Here is a 20,954-nt window from a genome sequence, read left to right on the forward strand (position 1 = left end):
AAAAACTTCTAAATTGGGAAAACTTCTAAATTGGAAAAAAAAAATTGTGAGAGCTCTCATCACAACTGTTTTATTAGTATCTGTGAAAAGGCCAAATTAAAAAAGGAAATAAAAAAAATAATGACTAGCCTTAAGACCCTGACTAGGGCTACAATTAAAGTGAGAAAACGTAAAAGTATAAATATGTATAAAATTATAAAGTTTGAAATGTTTGAGGTAATTTTCAATAAAGAGGTTATATCAACTTTGCCTGAGTATATTTTAAAATGTCTGACAGGGAATGCTTCCCCTATCCAAAATTATAAGACTAAGACGTATTGATAAAGTCCTAATGAAAACTGATTGGAGTTATAAGACTTGATGAAATTCAGATGAAATTTTGTAGAAAATTAATATATTTGTGTGCTTTATGTGAAGTGATTGTATCTCTTTTTGCATGATTTTATGGTAGATTGTATTGTGGGGATAAACAGTACAACTCACTGGGGAAAGTTCCTGCTGCATGATTGTAAGACAGCATATAAATGTGCCCTTCAGACAAAGGTAATTGAACTTACAAAAGGAAGGTGAATAGGATTGCCTGAGCCCACAGAGTATGAGATAAAAACTAGAGACTAATATCAGATGCTAATAAAAAAAAAGATAATAAAAGCTTTTTTTTTGTAAGAGCTTGGTAGACAAAGGTAAATTGGTCTAAGGTTAAATTGTACATTTAAACAAAAAGGGCCTTTGTTAAATTATTTGTGCAGACTTTTAGAGGTGTAATACATTGTCCTAATGTTTTAAAACAATAGCTGCAAAGTCCTTGTGCATGTATGTCTATATGTATGTTATGTATGTGTGATATTTTATCTCCAGATGGCATGGCCAAAAATTAAGAGCTCTGTTTAAATTGGCTTAAAGTAAATGCTTACATTATTTCTAAATGTAATAGAAACTAACCCAAATGTCTTTCAAGTTAATGTGATATGAAATAATCTTTAGTAAATGAAAGCTTATTTAAGATGGTTGGTTTGATGAAAATGGACATGTCCTCAAAGTTACCAACGTTAGATATAATGCAGACATGTAGCCTGGGTTTGCTAGTTAAATTGTCACCAACTACTTGCCCCTAGGAACTCAAGGGTGGGTTTGGAAGCATTTAACTCTTTTTCCAAATTGTCTTTTTTCTTTTGTTATGTTAAGGAGATGCAATCACCAACCACCCTAAACCAGAGATACCTCACCACAAGATCTAAGCCTATGATCTTTGCCTTATTTTTTTTAACTTCTGTTTGCCATGGAGACCTTTATTATTTTGCATTTACATATGAATTTTTTTGATAATACTTAATTTTTTTCCATTTTATTTATTTTTCTTTTTTTAATTGAGATTCATAAGAGTTCACATCATTATGAAATTTCAGTTGTACATTATTTCTTGTCTGTCACCACACAAGTGCTACCCTTCACTCCCTATTGCTACCCCCGCACCCCCTTCCCTGGTAACCACTGAACTATTTTCTTTTTCCATGTGTTTGTTTATATTCTGCATATGAGTGAAATCATATGGTGTTTGTCTTTCTTGGTCTGGCTTATTTCACTTACCTTTACCTTATTTTTAATGCTAAGACCTCTCCAAGAGGAGATTAGGCCTTCTTACCATAACCTACAGTGTATGTGGAAGCATGTTTTCCAACTGAGCCTGGGCAAGCAAATACCCACCTCTCCCTTTTGAATACTCATTTCCCATCTGAAATAAAAGGTCCCTGCTTCCCTCTTTTTGGAGAGCCATGACTTTGGAGATGATTCTGCATGGTCTCCTATTTGTTGCAAATATACTTTACTTTGTAAGACAACTACTTCTCGTGGAGAGCCTTATTTAACTTGCCATGAGGTAAACCCACTTTGTTTTTGGTAACACATTTGGTGACCATGAAAGGGCTTACTGTGTTGTGGTGCTTGTGCCCCTGACTTGATGTTGCTGCCCCATTGTGAGACCCAGCAGCCGCACCAAGCACTTTGCTCGAAGGATCTCTCAATGGAGGTGAGTGGCGCCAACCCCATGGCACAGCTATGAGTTATTTCTTTAAGTCATCTCATAAAGTTTGCATATTGGAGCCTGGCTTTGAGTCCCCATCCAGAGGTAGCCTGGCTCAGGGGGTTGAGAGCCACCTATGGTTGGAAGGATTGCAAACCAGGCCACTCCAGAAGGACAAATGCTCAGTACGGGTGAAGGGGACCAATCTCTGTTCCCTAGTCAGGTGTTCGAGTTCCCTCTGGAGATTGAGTCTCCTCTGGAGTGATGAAGTGGGGGTTTGAGTCCCCCCCCCCAAAGTCACTGAGCCTGTCTTAGTGTTGTGCCTGTGATTGTAGGAGGGGTCCCCTTAGATGTGGTCAAACCCCCTCTGGAGTTGTTGAGTCTGTTTTTTGTTTGTTTCTTTGTTTGTTTTTGTCAACATTAACAATATTGTCGAGAATGTTTGGCATTAATCTTGTTTTTCCTCAGTCTAGCTTTCCCGGACTCCTAGGTCTCCTTTTTTTTTCTCTGCCCTCCCTATCAGTGGTCCCTGGGTGAAACCCAGCATCCACAAGATTTATTTCCCTTTAAGTATTTAGTTTGGACTTAGCTAAACTTGGCCTGAGGAAACTTGGCCTGATCCTTGTTTCAGGCTATAGGGTGCTAAACCTCCTCTGCAAAAAACGTTTGGCATCTGCATCACTACTAAATGTATCAAGTTGCTCCTGGGAGTTTGGAAACAAATCATAAGAAAAGACTTTAAAATATGTGGAAGTAATCTCCATCCCAAAGGAGAGCCTGTTGGGTGGCATCCTCCAGAATTGGAAGTCTTTTGAGTATTCCCCATTGACCAGAGAGCAGATGAGCTTTGTATGTAACACAGCCTGGTTCTAATATTTACTGGAAGATGAGGGGGAAATGCCTAGGAAATGGGACCGTAAATGTCAATACCATAGTACATGTGGATCTATTTTGCAAAAGAACCAAGAAATGGGATGAAATCTCTTATGTCTAGTGCTTCATGGCACTATGTCTAAATGAAGGGTTAAGGATTAAATCTAAGACTTCAAAAATGCTTCTCATGTTACAAGATCTTTCTGACGAGGAGGACTTACTCCTCCAAATCAGGAAACGTGGGAATAAGGAAAGCCCACCTCAGAGTCCAACTTTCTCACATACTCCAGCTTTGGCCCCACCATTGGACCAGCTGGTGAGCCCTGGGAGACCTCCAGAGGCTGTAACAGGGCCAAACCCTTTACTGTCCCCCCTGAGCAATCCCTCCACAGGAAATTAGACTCTCCAGTAACCAATGGTCCTTCACCCTCCTCTTCCAGATAGTACAACCAGATTAGGAACCAGTTACAAACCTGGGATATATCCCCTAAGACAGGTGCCTGATGGTGAGGGGAGACTTATTAATGTGAACATCCCCTTTTCTACCTCTGATTTGTATAATTGGAAGGCACACATTAAAGGATTGAGAGCTGACCCAGAGGAATTCATAAACCTGCCACTCATAAGCCAACCTGGACAGATATCCAAAGCCTGTTAGCTATACTCCTTATGGCTGAGGAAATGTCGTCTGTACTGTTAAAAGCTAGAGAACAAGCACATAATGAATATGACCCAGGGTTTGCAGGCCTAGCGAACAGGCTGTACCAGAGACTGACCCTGCGTGGAATCCCAGTGACTCTGAGGATCATGAAAAAGAAGAGAAGAAGATGAAAAGGCAAGCCATCCTGTTAGCTGTGGCCCTCCAGTCTGCTCAAGGTAACCTGAGGAAGAGAAAGAAGATGCCATGGGTGAATGACCCTGGCCCCCACCAAGGGACCATAAAGCACAATGTTGAGGGCTAATCAGTGTGTACTGCAAACAGGAAAAGAATTAGCAGCAGGATTGTGCCAACTATCCCCAGAGAGGGAAGGGATTAAACAGGACCAAGCCATGGCACCTTCCCTTGACTACAGATGAGATGTGGCAGAGCTGTGGGGATCCCGTTGGCTCTAGGAGCCCTGGGAAACCTTGGAAGTAGGAAGAGAACATGTTAAAAATCTTGCTCCGTACTAGAGCCACATTCTCCATGTTGAATGCCCACAAAGAGAAACCTTTCTAAAGGAAAGTGTGATAAAAGAGGTATCAGGAAAAGTTGAAACCGAAAGGTCTCTGGGGCCCTTAACCTGTGAAATAAGATCTGGACGTACCAGAATGCCCTGTTCCCCCTTTAGGGAGGGACATGCTATCTAAGTTAGGTGCCTCAATAAGCTGGGAACGAGATAAAATAGAGATCTAAGTCCCCAAAAGCCAGGGAGTTGAGCTTATGGCCCTATTACAGGATACACCAGCATCTGAGAAGGAAGAGATTCCCCTAAATGTTTTAAGCTGAGTTAACTCAGAATTATGGGCACAAGGATAGGTGGGGCGAGCAGCTGGTGCCATGCCAGTAAAGGTAAAATTGAGGCAGATCACTGGCCCCTGGTAAAGTAATACCCCTTGAAGCCAGAATCCGTAAAGAGGAATCTAACCTGTAATCAGTAGGCTTTTAGAACAGGTATTGATCAGGCCATGGAGAGTCCCATGGATCACTCCCATGTTACCCATTAAAAGGCTGGGGACAGGGGAATATAGATTTGTTCAAGACCTTGGTGCTGCCAATGCTATACAGTACTGGATTTATAATAGTGAATATCTTCATTTTGTTTCTGGTGCAGAGCTCCTAAAACTCTTGTAATTTCCCATATGAGAGCCATAGAGGCAAATTTTTTAATAATTACTTTAGTCCTCAGTTCTTGAAATAATTACAGAGCAATAAAGGTGAAATGGGTGTCTTTTGTTATTCCTAACAAGCCCTTTTCAACCACATCTGAATTTATGTTATTAAGATGACTTTTGGAAATCCCCTAAGGATGGGGACTGGTTAACAGGGAAACCAACTGTGTGATTTGGGGGTTGGAGATTTCATCCCCAACCTCCTCCCCACACCTGCAGGGTGGGGAGAAGGGCCAAAGATTGGGTTCAGTTGCCAATAGCCAATGATCTAATCAACTGTGCCTATGTAATGAAGTCTCCATTAAAACCCAAAAGGATGGGGTTCAGAGAGCTTCCAGGTTGGTGAACATGTGGAGATTCCTAGGGGAGTGGTATGCCCAGAGAGGGTCTGGGAGCTCCATGTCCTTTCCCCCCATATTTTGCTTTATGCATCTCTTCCATCTGGCTAAGTAAAATGTTTTCCTGAGTTCGTTGAGCCACTCTATCAAATTAGTCAAACCCAAGGAGGGGGTTGTGGGAACCTCTGATCTGTAGCTTGTTGGTCAGAAGCAGAGGTGATAACTCTGGACTTGCAATCGACATCTAAAATAGAAAGTTAAGGGTAATCCTGTGGGACTGAGCCCTTAACCTGTGGAATCTGATTCTATCCGCAGGTAGATAGTGTCAGAATTGAGTTAAGTATGTTAAACTTCCTAGCCAGTAAGGGATATAAAGTGTCTAAAAGGAAGGCCCAAATAATCCAGAGAAACTGTAAACTATTTGTGGTTCATCGTTTCAAGGGAACAATGCAGGCTTCCTCAAGAGAGGAAAATGGTAATATGTCTACTTGCTTTACCAAAAACTCGTTGGCAGCTATGAGGATTATTGGAGATGGCTGACTTTTGCTGCATTTGGATCCCTAACTTTGGATTAATTGCTAAGCCTTTCGATGATAAACTACAGGGGCCAGAAGTGACCCTCTTTGAATGGGATAAGCTATGTTACCAAGCTTTCAATAAGATTAAAAACTTGCTAATGGAAGAGCTTGCACTGGGCTTACCAGACCTGAACAAAACATTTGACCTATATGTTCATGAAAGACGGTGTTAGGAGTACTAACCCAATTGTTGGGACCTCTAAAAGAGTGGTAGCCTATTTCTCAAATCAGATAAACACTGTGGTAAAAGGATGGCTCCCAAGCTTAATAGCTGTAGCTGCCACCTGCCTCTTAATCAAGAAAGCAGAAAAACTGACCATGGGCCAACCTACAATGGTGGACCCCCCATCAAGTCTCTAGTCTACTAGAGACTAAAGGATATCTATGGTTATCCCAAAATAGAATACTACAATATTAAGCTATACTGCTAGATTCCTCTCAGATTTCTTTAAAACCCTGTCATCCCTTAAACCAAGCTAATCTTCTCCCTGATTCCAGTGGGCCTATTTAACCATGCTTGCCCAGAAGTGATTGACCAGGTTTACTCTAGCCACAGAGATCTCCAGAGTGAGCCATTGCCTAATGCAGAGGAAGTGTGGTTTGTAGACGGAAACAGCTTCAGGAAGAATGGACAAAGAAGAGCAGGTCATGTGGTAGCGTCCCTGCATACAAACATAGAAGCCGTGGGGCTGACGTCAGGCACCTCAGCTCAAAAAGCAGAAATAATTGTGTTAACCATAGCTTTGAAACTTAGGGGGAAAATAATAATAATAACAATATACATGGACTCTAAATATGCTTTCTCTCTAATTCATGCTCATGGAGTCATTTGGAAAGAAAGAGGACTTCTTAACAGCAGCAGCAAAGAAATTAAACATGGGCCAGAGATCCTTAAACTGCTAGAAGTGGCACAGGGCCCTCAGGAAGTAGCTGTGGTCTATTGTAAAGGGCATAAAGGAGGAATCAGAGGCCGTAAAAGGGAATAACTTGACAGATGCAGCTGCAAAAAGGGCCACTATATCAGGAGAGCTTCTCCAATTACCATTAATTCCCACTCTACCCTTCTATGAATTTACACCAGTGTATTCCCCTCATGAAGTAAGGGAAGCCACTATACAGGATTACCAGTGGTCCCTAATAGTCAAGGGCTGGATGATAAGCCAATGAGGGAAGATTTGGATCCCCAAACAAGCAGCTTTGGGGCTCCTTAAGAGTGCACATGATTCTACCCATTATGGAAAATAAAATTTATACCTATGGCTGATGAAGGTCATAAGCACCCCAGGCATAAAAGAACTTATTGAAAAAATAAGTGGACAATGTGTTTACTGCCAGAAGGATCATATACAAACCAGACGTCCCACAACTCCCCTCTTGAATATTCATTCCCCATGTGAAATAAAAGGTCCCTGCTTCCCTTTATTCTGGGACACCATGACTTTGGAAATGATTCCTCATGGTCTCCTATTTGCTGCAAATATACTTTACTTTATGAGACAACTAATTCTGGTGGAGAGTCTGACTTAACTCGCCAGGAGGCAATCCACTTTGGTTTTGGTAAAAAAATAAGCTCATGTTATCCCTGTTACAAATTTGTCAGCATAATAACTTAAAATGATAGCTGATCTTGTCCAATGTCTCATGAACTTTTCTCGGGTAATCTAAACATAATTGTTGGGAACAAACAATTTAGATGTGAACAGGATAAGAGTTTAAACTTTGAATAACAATTATATTTATGACATGTATTTAATAACTTCCAAAATCTCTTTAGTAACTTGAAACTTTGAAATTTTGCTCAATTAAATAATGGAAAATTCATTGAATATTTACATTATTTCTAAACAAGATAAAATAGTAGACATCAATTTCTAAATATAAGTTTACCTACATTTATCTTATTACAGAGAAACTAAAGGGTGTTTGGGTCTATTGGTAAACATGTCTTGTGTTTTATTCAAAGATTTTACTATAAAGTAACATGTTTCTAAAACTTATAAAAAGTGTTTGTAAATTTGTCAAGCTACAGAATGATAATGTAAAAGACACTTTATAATTGCTTACTTCTTAGTTTTTACATAAAAATTAAAGTTTCTAAGGATTAAAAATTGTAATATGTGATTAAAGCTACTAGAAATTAATAAGGAAAACGTATTTGTATTCAGGGAAAGTAAGATGTATGTTTTCAGTAAAGAAAGTATAAAGAATGAAAATGTTTTTGTTTTGTTAAGAAAGATAAATTTGTCCAAAAGTACTAGAAGGGAATAAAGAAGGCATGAGACAAATTCTAAATGCAAAAATATTTGTGAAAAAAATTTTTTTGAGAGTTTTGCCATGATCAAGTTGGCCAAAATTAAAATGAATTTAATTAAATAAATAAGTTTTAATATCAAAAGTAAGCTAATGCAAAATTAGAATTTGTTTTTTCCTCTCTCTTTTAAAAGGATGATTTTCTCAAGCTTTTAGTCTTCTCTTGGTAAAGAGATTATGAAAAGTTTTTTGCTTTGAGTAGTGTACCAGAGGGGTAAGGATTTGGCATTTTATCAAAATAAATTTCCTATATTATTTTTATCAAGTCTTTAATCACAGCTACTAAGGTTTTTCTTACAGCTATTTATTCCTCTGCATTCACCTAAAATTCTTTAATTGTCACCATGGTTAAAGGGATAACTAAACATTGTTTCATAGGGACCTATGATATTGTGTGGGTAAATGTTATTGATGTAAGTGCTTTAAAAATTATATAAGATTCCAAAAATTCTAATCCGTCCTGGTTGTCTGTCATAATTCTAGTTATTATCTTAAAGTGTTGTATGTCACAGAAATAACCAAATTTCTTTGTCAATTTTAAGTCTTTTGTCATTTACAGACAGTTATTGTTTTACTCTGATGCTTTTGTAAATGTTTCATCTTCAGAGAGATTCATGGAAAGGACTCTGACATTTACTCTGGAATGCAGGGTTCTGATAAACTTTCAGATTGTACACTGAACTGAGTAAGAAATTACACAACTCTAATGGAGAAACTGATGACTTCATGAAACTGCTAACAGAAGATCAAGATCAAAAATTGAGTATATGGGACTGAATGAACTGATGAAGATGATTATAAATCTTATCACTTTTCATTTGAAATATTGCTGATTTTTTATGGATTTTTTTTTTCAGATTTAAGGAAACCTTTATCTCTTCTCTTAAGCTAACCATGACTTATAGCAATTTGGTAAATTATACTTTTGTAAACAGAATTGAAACATTTATCTTTTTCTCCCTACCTGATCCCTCCAGAATTTGGAAACTTTAATGAGTAAGTATTGTTATTTTCATGGCAATATAGTTATTTGCATAAGTTCAGTAAGAATCTGTTCTCAGAAGACTCAGGAAGAACATTTGATCTTCTCCCAAACTGCCTAAAAAAATTTAACACAGAATGGCTGTTCCAGGAAGGAGCTAATATCGTAAGATACCTATAGTATAGTATAAAATAGGTGTGATAAAAAGGCACCAACAAGCCCATTTTTGGCCCAGAAAAACTTGTTTAACAAACATTTGCATTTCCATCTCCCTGTAAATTGTCTTCCTCTCGTCTAAAACCCCAAACAACATCCTCCTTGTCTTTAGCTGAAGATATTTAAACTAACAGCCTTAGCCATATGATCGAGTTACCTAATTTTCCTGAATTCCTCCCATGTATACATGTTATAAAGCTTTGTTTGATTTTCCCCTGTTCTTCTGTCTCATGTCAATTTAATTCATAGCCCAGCTAGAAGGACCTAGAGTGGCTAGAGGAATTCTCTTCCTGCCTGACACACCCCTGTGACAAGAGGTCCTGGTGTAGCTCTGGGGCTCATCCTTTGAAGGGAAAAGCCAGACGGGGATGAGAGAGAGGGAGGATGACTGTGTACCCCCACCCTGAGCTATAGGGACTGCTCAAGACATGATGCCCCAGGCTTGTGCTTGTCCAAAAAAGGGCGCGTGTGTGTGCATGCACATATGCATGTGTATGTGGTGGGGAATCACTGCTGAAGAAGGCAGAGGACTCAGTAATTCCCAAGGAACAAAATATACATAGAATGGAAAGAGAAAGAAGGGGACAAGGGAGGCTGGAATAGGGGAGGGAGGAGGAGGGACCTGGGCAGTGACCCCGCCCCCAGCCCAAATGATGATGGAAGCTCTCCTGCCCAGGAGGAGGCTCAGCACATAGCAAGGAAGGGCAGCAGTGCTTGTGAGCCTTTCTGGGGCAGAAGCTCTTCTCACAGAGGGAAGGTCAGAGCAGGCAGCAGACGCCATGGAGACCCCTTCAGCCACCGCCCACAGAGGGCGCATCCTACATGGGCTCCTGCTGGCAGGTGAGAGGGGACAATTTCCTGAGGGTGGGCAGGAGATGGAAGAACCTTCTGGGGTCTCCTGGGGAGGACGGGGTTCTGAGAGGGGACAGAGGTCTTCTATTTGGACACGATGGGAGAGGACATGGGAGCAGAGTAGGATGGGTGGAGGGCATTCAGCAACAGGAAAATCTCATGATCTGGAAGTGGTGAGGGGTATAAAAACTTCAATTGCTATACCTTTCCTGGTTAGATATCACTGACCCATAATATTTGAAATTTGATGATAATGCTAATAATTTATTAGAGGATGACAGCAGAAAAATCTTAACTAGGGGCACTAAATATTGTCCTTACCCACCACTCTTAGAAATTGGCAAATAAACTCCAGGATATGGAGGGCCCTAGGAACTCTTGTTCATTCATCCACAGGTGTTTGGAGCCTGTTCCAGGCACTGGGGGAACAACAAGATCAGAATGGTCCCTATCCTCAGGAGCTCACATTCTCTGGGGATGAGGAGAGAGAAGCAAAGAGATCTAGAGTGTGATGTCAGGGACTGACATTGTCATGAAGGGAACGAGCAGGGAAAGGTCAGAAAATGAAGACAGAGGATGTTTAGAGCAGGTGGTAGGGAAGGAATCTCTCAAAGATGCCCCTGAGAGTGAGCAGGGTGCTGAGGTCAGGGAGGGAGTGAGCCAGGCAGACACCTGGGGAAGAGTATTGGGAACAGAGGAAATAACAAGATCAGAGGAGCTGCAGTAATGGTGTTCATGCTGCTGACCTTGACCAGTAGACACACTTACACACACACACACACACACACAAACTCCAAGTCTAAGACATGAAGAGACCCACTCAGGACCCAAGGTCTCATCTTTCCATCCCAATACATATGTCCAAATATTGATTGATCTCTCTCTCTTCCCTCCTAGTCTCACTTTTAACCTTCTGGAACCCGCCCACCAGTGCCAGAGTCATTGTTGAATCGTTCCCTCCTGATGCTGCTGCAGGGGATAAGGTTCTTCTCCATGTCTCCCATCTGCCTGAGAATCTTGCAGCCTATATCTGGTACAAAGCGGACAGAGTAGATCCCAAACATCAGATTATATCATATATAATAGACACATCAGAAATTATCCCAGGGCCGCTGTACAGCGGTCGAGAGAGAATCTATGATGATGGATCCCTGCTGCTCCAGGACACCACCCAGAAGGACACAGGATACTACACCATACAAGTCATAAAAAAAGATTACCTAATTGATGTAGGAACTGGACTGCTCCATTTAGACTGTGAATGATTCCTCTCTGACCCCTGGGTGGTGGGTGGGGTGAATTCTACTTCACACGTGCAGGACTGACGGGCCTGGACTGTGCCTACGTCTCCCTCTGTATTACAACGCATGTTGAGATTTGGGAACACTTAGTGCAGGACACAAACAGTAGAGAAAAACTTCAAAAGATTGGAATCCAGACCCTCTAAACTTTCCCTGCAGAGAGAAGGCCCAATCTGTTGAGAATAACTCAGCAAAGGGAGATGAGTCTCAGTCCAGCCCCCCTGGGACCATCCTCATGACCATGGCCTTGAGGTAGATCCTGCAGGGCTTGGTCAGAGCCTGGCCTGGGGGCTCCCTGGGATCCTCACAGAGAACCTAAGCCTTGAGAAGTCCCTGCCTGGACACCTGTCCCAGGGCTTCTGACACCAGTGACCCTGGTGAGCCTGCGCAGGGTTGAGTTTTGGCCTCCTGGGCACGGCTGACTGGGAGCAATGATTTCTTGACTGCTTGAGTCTCAAGGCTCCTGAGCCAGCCACCAGCCGTGGCTCAGCACTAAGAGCCACATCTGGTCAAGGGCAGAGGCTGATCCTTTACCTGAGTCTCAGCGTGAAGAGCACAGGTGGACAAGCTCCCCAGGCCATTAGCCAACTGGCCTGGGCCCTCAGGAGACTCCAGAGGAAGGTCAGTGTCCCCAGGGGAGGCACAGGGGAGAGATTATGCTGCTGGCAGCCCCTCATACACCAGGGGTCAGGCTCAGGGGCATTGTCTCTCTTGAATGAAACAATAACAGATGCCACTTATTTGGGCAGCTCTTCCCTACCAAGATTTAGGTCAGGTACTATAAATATTTTAAGGTTAACCAACTGACAACCTGGCAACCAAATATTTATCCTACTTTATTGAGTGGAAACTGAGACACAGGGAGATACTACCTCTAGATGGGAGTCACACAGACCATGAGTGGCAGATCAGTCACAGGAGGTCTGTCTGCACCCACAGCCCCATCCTCCCCTCCACCCGGGTACATTAATTAGGTATGTGGACCCCAAGACAACTGTCACTTCAGATCCTTTCTTCTTAAGCATCCCCAGCACAGAGGGAGACATTCTGATCTGGGGAGTGAGAGCAAATGGAGAATTCATCCGTGTTTACTCAAGAACCAAATTACCGGCATCAACAATCAGAGTCAGTGCACGAATGTCCAGGCCACCCCCTCAGGTGGCCAGTCCACACCTCCCTGCACTGGACTTGATATCACTTGTTTCCTGATGTGTTAGGGTCACTCTTACTGGAATGGAATGTAAAGGAAAGACTTTGCCATCTCACTCTCTACTTTACCCCTGCAGCCAGTACAGGGCCCATTTGTAACAAACTCTCAATTGCTTTTGATGAAGCAGGAAAGAATGAATGAATGAATTTATTTATTAATGATCCAAATTCTCTTCAAAGACTGGAACCTGGATGCAGAGTCCTTGGAATTTTCTCCACAAGGACAGGTTCTCTGACCCTCCGGGGGCTGAAGCCCGTGTCTCAGACGTTTCACTGCTCTCTAGAGAAATACTCCTTCCCACAGTTGGTCGGAGACCCTGGGGTATTAACCATAATTTTCACATATGGAAGAATTTTAACTTCTCCTCAAATTTCTATCTCATAACCACCAAACACAGATGATCCATGAGAGCCAGATTTGCAACAAGTTCAGAGATAAAAGAGACCTTAAAGACCAAGGGCAGAGGTCAGGTTCTGCTGCCAAAGCCAGGAAGCTCCTGCCTGTCCCCTCACTCTTTTCTGGATCATTCTTTGGACTCTATCATTTATTGGGTCACTGGCTCATGTCAGTCACAGTCACCCAGGAAGATCTGATCCACATCTTTGCCCTGAGCCCTGAGTACTCATCTGACTGCCTCCCTTGCTCCTGGTCCTCATGCGTTATTTGTGCTCAAACCACAGACCCACCGTTGCCCATCTCTAGGAGAACCTTGAAAATGGTGCCTCAGAGAAAACTCACCTCCCTGGGTGATGGAAGTGTGTGCAGTGGGAAGGAATCAGCCCTGGTTGGCCAGACAATCAGCTGGTCAGTGAAGAACCAGCAAAGGCGTGGAGGGCAGGGTTGGGAAGTCTCTCTGATTCTTCTCTTTTGTCTTTTCAAGACCAAACCCTGCTAACATATTGACACTTGAGAAAGTCCATGCTTTCTCTCAGACATAGAGCCAGCGGCCTTACTTTCTCTGAGCGCTCTGATCCTCATGCCTTTGTCTTGAGATATACAAACCTGCCTTATTCTTTCAAGGACTCAGGTTGGCTGAGTGGTGAGAGATGCCAATTCTGATTTGCCCATTTTTCAATCAAGTTATTTAGTTTTGCTGCTCTGGTTGAGTTTAGCAGTTCTTGGTATATTCTGGATATTAACCCCTATTGATATATAATTTGAAATTTAGTTTCTCCCATTCATAGGTCACCTTTCACGCTGTTGATTGTGTGCTTTAATGTAATAAAGGTTTTCATTTTGATGAAGTCCAATTTATCTATTTTTTGCCTTTTTTGCCTCTGTGCTTAATGTCACATTCAAGAAATCACTGCCGAATCCAATGTCATGAAGATTTCCCCCATATTTTCTTCTAAGAGTTTTATAGTTTTAGGTTTTACTTTAGAATTTGATCCATTTTGAGATAATTTTTGTGTATGGTGGAAGGGAATGTCCAACCTCATTCTGATATCCAGTTTTCCAGCACTGTTTGTTGAAAAGACTGTCCTTTCTCCACTGAATCATCTTGGCTCCCTTGTCAAAATCGTCTGATCACATGATCGAGGATTTATTTCTGGATCTCTATTGTATCCCATGGTCTATACTGTCTGTGTTTGTGTCAGTGCCACATTGTTTTTGATTCTTTAGCTCTATGGTAAGTTTTGAAATCAGAAAGAGTGTGTCCTCCAATTTTGTTCTCCTTTTTAAAGATTGTTTTAATTATTCAGGGTCCCTTGAATTTTAGGTTGGGTTTGTCAATTTCTGCAAAAGTTTCATTGGGATTTTGATAAGGATTATATGAAATATCATATGGTTTGGGGTATATTGGCATCTTAACCATATTCATTCTTCCCATACATGAACATGGATGTCTTCCCATTATCATGTCTTCTTTAGATTCCTTCAAGACATTTGGGAGTTTTCAGTGTACACGTCTTTACACTCCTTGGTTAAGTTTATTCCTAAGTATTTTATACTCTTTCATGCTATTGAAAATAGAATTGTTTTCTTACTTTCTTTTTTAGATTGTTCATCATTATTGTATATAAGTGTAACTGACTTTGAGTATTGATTTTGTTTCCTGCAACTTTGGTAAATTTGTTTATTGGTTCTAACACTTTGTGTTTGTGTGTATGTGTGTATGGAATCTTTAGGGTTTTCTACATAGAAGATTATGTCTTCTGATAAAAGAGATCATTTTTCTTCTTCCTTTCCAATTTAGATGCCTTTTATTTCTTCCTCTTGCCCCATTGTTGTGGCTAGGACTCCTGTACTATATTGAATGGAAGTGGTGAAAGCAGCGTCCTTGTCTTGTTCATGATCTTAGAGGAAAGTTTTCTGTGTTTCACTGTTAAGTATGACGTTAGGCTTTTCCTTTATGGCCTTTGTTATATTAAGTAGTTTCCTTCTATTCCTAATAGTGCCTGTCTTTTGTTAAGACTGTAACCACTTCTCTCTAGAGATTTCCTTTGCTGTGATATTCAATCCCCAGGCCAGGAAGAAAAAGTCCTCGTCAGAGTAAGAAATCGTTTAGATTAGAAGCTGTTCAGGTCCTAAGCTCTGAAGACTGGGAGGGATAATCCTCATTCACTAATAAATTGTTTAACAGGAAGTAAATGCCTTCCCACTTTATGTAACATTCCCTTGGCCCCAGAGATGGACAGGGCTGGCAAGCCTGCCTTCCCCAACACACACGGAAGTGTATATAGAGAATGTGGCCTGATCTTTTCTGAAGTCAAAGAAAGTTCTAGGAAAGAATCAATGAAAGTTGATGAGAGAAAATTCCCCCTAGTGATGAGGGTGTAGGATACGTGGGATGAGAAGAGGTTCCTGGTGCTCATAATGCAGAGATGTCCAGGGACACTGATCAGGGGTCAACCAGGGGTGACATAGGGGTCATATGGGGAGGTGCAGCCCTTCCCTAACAGATCGTTCCCTGAACAAAGACACTCATCCTTCTACAGGGGCCAGGGCCATCATCTGCATCACCTTTACAGAGTGACTGAGATCTCTGAGGAAGGAGTGTGGCGCCAGGCCCAGGCCCACTCTCGGTCTGTCACCGCCTCTGTTTCTCCACAGAGCCAGTGTTAAAGCCCTTCATCCGAGTCAGCATAGGACACAAGGACCCCAGTCACAGAACATAAGGACCCCATGGATCTGATCTGCCTCACAAATGACACTGGGATCTCCATCCAGTGTTTCTTCAATGACCAGAGTCTGCAGCTCACAGAGAGAATGACGCTATCCCAGGACAACAGCACCTCACCATAGAATGTGTCAGGAGGGAGGATGCTGGGGGTTATCAGTGTGAGGTCTCCAACCCGGTCAGTTCCAGCAAAAGTGACCTTCTCAGGTTGGATGTGAGATATGAGCCTGGCCCTCTGGCTCTCTTACCCTCATCTATCTTATTAAACTCTGAATAGATTTCTTTTTCTTACCTGTAAAATGATAGTTCTGAAACACTTTTCAAGTAGATCTGTAATCGTCAATGGTGACGGTGGAAATGCCATAGAAGACTTGCATTGAGTCAGTAAACGCAAAACAGTGTGAACTGACTTTGTCATTATTGTTGGCTTAAGGTCACATTCCACTCCAGATCCCAGCTCTTGTGGGTCTCACTGGCACCATCTCCACAGTGGAAGGACAGGCAGTGGTTGTGCAATGAGGGGTGGGAGCACATGATAAGCTCTCAGGAATCACAGCTCTATCCCTCCTCCAGGGGGAGGCGTGGATGGCACCAGGACTATGACACAGACAATGGGAATAGATAGGAGGACATCCATGTGGATTTCAACACTGATCTCTTTCTCCCCATCTGATTCCTCTCAAAGAATTCCTGAAGTCTTTCTGAGTATCCTTATTTTCATGGCAATAGACTTATTGTGTAGGATCAGTACAACCCTGTCCTCCTTGTTGCTAGAATATCAATGGAAAACTTGCTGGTAGACCCTCAGCTCTGAGTCAAATGTCCTAGTGGAAGACGATGCCCATGGGATCCGATATGACCCACACTTTAAGGAGCTAAGGTTGACTTGATGGGTATTTTGGGGATCTAGAGAAGAAAAGACGTCACTCAAAGCTGTAAAGACTGCAAGTGAGTCCTGATGTCCAGGCTTCTTAATATTAAGAAGCTGTTAAAAGTCCCATGTGAGGTTCCTTAGGAAAACCTGCATCAGAGGAAACTGTGTGGTGAGTGTGCAATCCCACAGCACCTGTGCAAATAATCAGGCCAAATGGAGTGAGAGCAGCCTTGTTCCAGCATCAAGAACACTCTTCCTTGGAGATGATCTCTGTTCAAAAGGAAAGTGACCGTTGGAGAAATGTTGTGTTTCCATAGAAAAGTCCAGCAAGCAGAATGTTGTGATGATCAGATTGTGGCCCTCTTCACTGTTTCTCTGCTGTTTTGCATCTCTGTACAAACTGCAGGGAACTGGTGGAGACGCAGACTGGGTTTTAGCTGATAGAGATGGAGTTGTGTTTCCCTCCTCCTGTGCAGAAGGCAGTTGACCTAGAGGCCTGATGTTCCCCTCAGACTCACTCAACTTCAGACAGTTCTTCCTCACTTTAGGCCTCTGGCCTCCATTTTCTCAGAGCATTTCCTTTAGAAATGTAATTGCAATCTGTCATTTCAGATTCTTTCTCTGCAATTTTGAAATGTATATAAGTCCCCTTAAAATTTTCTTCCCAGTTTTACAATCCAGGGAATGTCTTTCTCAAGGGCCTGGGCCCATCCCTTTGAAACGTAATCCTCCTGGGAGATCCTGCCCCTGCCTCCCAGTCTCTGAGGGAGGGCAGGAGCCTAACTTGGGTGGATCCATTTACAACCAGGGTATAACACTACCTCCTGAATTTCATGAGAAGTTTTACTTTCCTTTGGGTAAGGCTGATTAGTAAACACAAGTGGCCCTCCTTTGCCTCAAGCTGCTTTTAAAATCTCTCCAGCCTTCTGTTTCAGAGGTTAAGTTCAGTCTCTCCTCTATTGTGCTGGTCTTGAATAAAGTCTTTCTGCCTCTTTAATTTTGTCTACTGCAATTTTTACTTTGACATTCCCTGCCTGTAAATTATCCTGTTGTCTTGTACACAGTGTCAATCCTCACCACATTTTCAAATTCTCCAATTTCTTTCCTTATCTGGCTACAATCCTCCAAATGAACATTTCCAATTTTCCTCCCTCCCTTCCGACTTGGGCTTCACAGTAGGAGATGACCTCACTGCCCAGAACCTTCTGGGGTCCCAGGTTGCCTCCTACACAGCCATTGTCCCCAGGATCTGAGATGTACTGTGAGCTAAAATCCAACAACTTGAGAAAGACCTGGAAGGTGCCCCACCACAGTGGCCCTGACACCAAAAGTGTGCCCATTCCACATACATTGTCACCTCACCTTTATGGAACAAGATCACACAGGTGTTTAAAGATATTTTGTCATAAAACCCAACAACTCCAGTGGACAAGCAGGTCCCTGTCATGTCAGCCACCCCCATGCCCACACAGGACCACCCTGTCCAGGGCCCTCGCCAGCCTCAGACTCAGGCCAGACATCTGTGTCTTCATTTTTTTTCTTTAGTCATTGTTTTTACAAAATCCATGCACCTATTCTAAGGAGAGTGCACAAACAGAACCTGGGAAATGGCAAATAGAATCTGTCCTCTGGTTCTGTGCACTTCCTGCTCCTTTGGTCTCTGGGGTATACGGCTGAACACTTAGAGACCCAGTGACAATGTGGAGTGTGGATTAGCAGAGGTATGCATTCAGGGGTGGCGTGGATAGGTGGGGTGTGTGCAGAATCTGGAATAGGAATATTAAAGCCTGGGTGGGTTTCGGGGTGTTAGGTGTAATTTGGGATCTAGTGGGGCCATGCAGAATGGCTCTTTTTTGGGGTGTTCCAGGATGAGGTAAGGATTCTGAGTGGAGAGCATACCTACATGTTGAGGGAGGAGCAACTGGAGGTGATGTGATGAAGTTGGGCTGCCATCCTTCTAGGCTTGGTTGGGCATGACAGTGAGATAAACCTTTGGAGAAAAGAATAAGATTCTTGAAGACTCGTATTAATGCCCTGACACTGGGAACAAGACAGAGCTCCAGATATTCAGGCAGAAGGGGACAAGAGACAGGAGATAAGGGGGAGAGGGAGATGAGCATCCAGTGAGGGCTAGGAATCTGGAGAGTGATAAAGGATTAGACAACAGAGGACACCATGAACACAAAAATCTTGAGCTGAAGGCATTGAGGGAATAAGTCAGGAAGGGAGTTTGCACACAGAGTAGTCAGACTAGAAAAGGGATCTGGGATGGAGCCTGGTAGAAGGTGGGGAAGGCAGGGCCGGGATGGCAGTGAGGACCAAATTGAGGACCAGAGTTTTCCAGTCTCTGGATCTGACCAGTTAAGACATGTTCAAGTTGCTCTCAAAGCCTGGGAGCACTGTAGAAAAGCCAGATCTCACCCTTGTACCCTGAGCCCTCCTTTAGCTGAGTCAACAAGTGAGGCACGTCCCCAGGGGATTTTTGTGTCAGTGAGTAAGGCTGAATGGGAGCCTGGGGACAGGCAGGGGAGGGCAGATGCGGGGTGGGAATTGGGAGCAGAACAAAGCTGGAGTGTGTGGAGTCTATTCCTTCTTTGTTGACTAGTCAGAGGGAGCTTCCTGTGAGTCCACAGGTGAGAGCTGTGTGACAGGTGTCAGTGAGGAGTGGTAGGTGCCATGACAGTCTGGACACCTGTCCTCCTCTAATCCAGGACTTACCACTTCCATTTGTGATGTATCTGCTCTCTCCACTTGACCTTATGTTAGTGGGTGTGATAGAACTCAGGTCATGATGAGGAGTTCTGGCTCCCTGGTCACATTATCTCCCACATTCAGACACTCTATCTCTCCTGAGATGTAGGAACAGGTCAGGAGATGTTTTTCTATTGTTGTAGAAGGCATGGTCTTGCTCAGAACTCTAGGAGTCTGCATGGAATTCTCTTAATAGGTCCTGCCAGAGGCTCCACAAAGCACCTTCCACCCTTCTGACATGGGTTGGGTGGAGGTACATGTGCAGGAACTTGTCCTTTCCTCTGGAGGGTGTGTCCAGCATGCCCCAGACTATTGGAGCCCTAAAACCCTCATAGTTGTAGCAGATCCCTGAACAGTCACAGATGTGGATGGCCCTACAGCCCATGGAACTCTCACACTGGGCTTAAAGTGTTGATAACTAGAGCTGGCCCTGTCACTGATGTCATTGTCAAGACTGATGTCACTGTCTTTGATCATCAATATCAACAGGCAACTACTTCCACTCTTTGGAGCACAAGTGTCTTACTAAGGCATTCAGGATACTTGCCATTTCTTGTTCATCTGTAGCAAGAAAACTTCTAGTTCTCGAGAAAATATTTGCAAATCAAATATCTGACAATAGGTTAATCACCATAGTATATAAAGAACTCACACAACTCAACCACAAAAAAACAAACAGCCCAATCAAAAAATGAACAAGGATATGAATAGACATTTCTCCAAAGAAGATATACAGATGCCCAATAGGCACATGAAAAGACATTCAACACTGCTAATCATCAGGGAAACGCAAATCAAAACTACACTAACATATCACCTTAAACCCATTAGAATGGCTATAATCACCAAGATGAAAAATAACAAATGTTGGAGAGGATGTGGAGAAAAGGGAACCCTCATACACTGCTGGTGGGAATGCAAACTGGTGCAACCACTATCGAAAACAGTATGGAGATTTTTCAAAAAATTAAAACTAGAAGTACCATATGACCCAGTCATCCCACTACTGGGTATCTGTCCAAATAACTCGAAATCAACAATTCAAAGAGACTTATGCACTCCCCTGTTCACTGAAGCATTAGTCACAATAGCCAAGATGTGGAAGCAACCCAAGTGCCCATTGACTAATTATTGGATAAAGAAGATGTGGTATATACATCCAATGGAATACTACTCAGCCATAAAAAAAAACAAAATTGTCCCATTCCCAACAACTTGGATGGACCTTGAGGGTGTGTGTTATGTTAAGTGAAATAAGCCAGACTGAGAAAGATAAACACTGTGTGATTTCACTCATATGTGGAAGATAAACGAACACATGGACAAAGAGAGCTGTTTAGTGGTTACTAGGGGAAAGGGCTTGTTGGGTGGGCACAAAGGGTGAAGGGGTGCAGTTACATGGTCACTGACAAATAGTCACGTACTACTGAAATTTCACAATATTGTAAACTATCATAACCTCAATAAGAAAAAAAAACTTCTATTTCTCACCGTTAAGTATGAGATAAGCTGTAGATCTGTAGGTTTTTTATGACTTGAGTTGACGTGGAATTGACCTGGAGGATGAACACATCCATTTGCTCTGCGAGGCAAGGCCAGCTTCACAGGCTCAAGAGCCTGTGCGCTCATTTAGAAGGGCCTAGGGTAGGTTTAATG

At 42.6% G+C, this 20,954-nt stretch overlaps 1 protein-coding gene across 1 annotated transcript in view; it reads left to right on the forward strand.

Moving 5' to 3' along the window:
• The window catches only part of LOC124251347 (carcinoembryonic antigen-related cell adhesion molecule 1-like), a 1,036,279-nt gene that overhangs the window by 92,037 nt on the left and 923,288 nt on the right, over positions 1-20,954 (forward strand). The window lies entirely within an intron of this gene.

The sequence above is a fragment of the Equus quagga genome, chromosome 13, assembly GCF_021613505.1.
Source record: "Equus quagga isolate Etosha38 chromosome 13, UCLA_HA_Equagga_1.0, whole genome shotgun sequence".
NCBI lineage: Eukaryota > Metazoa > Chordata > Mammalia > Perissodactyla > Equidae > Equus > Equus quagga.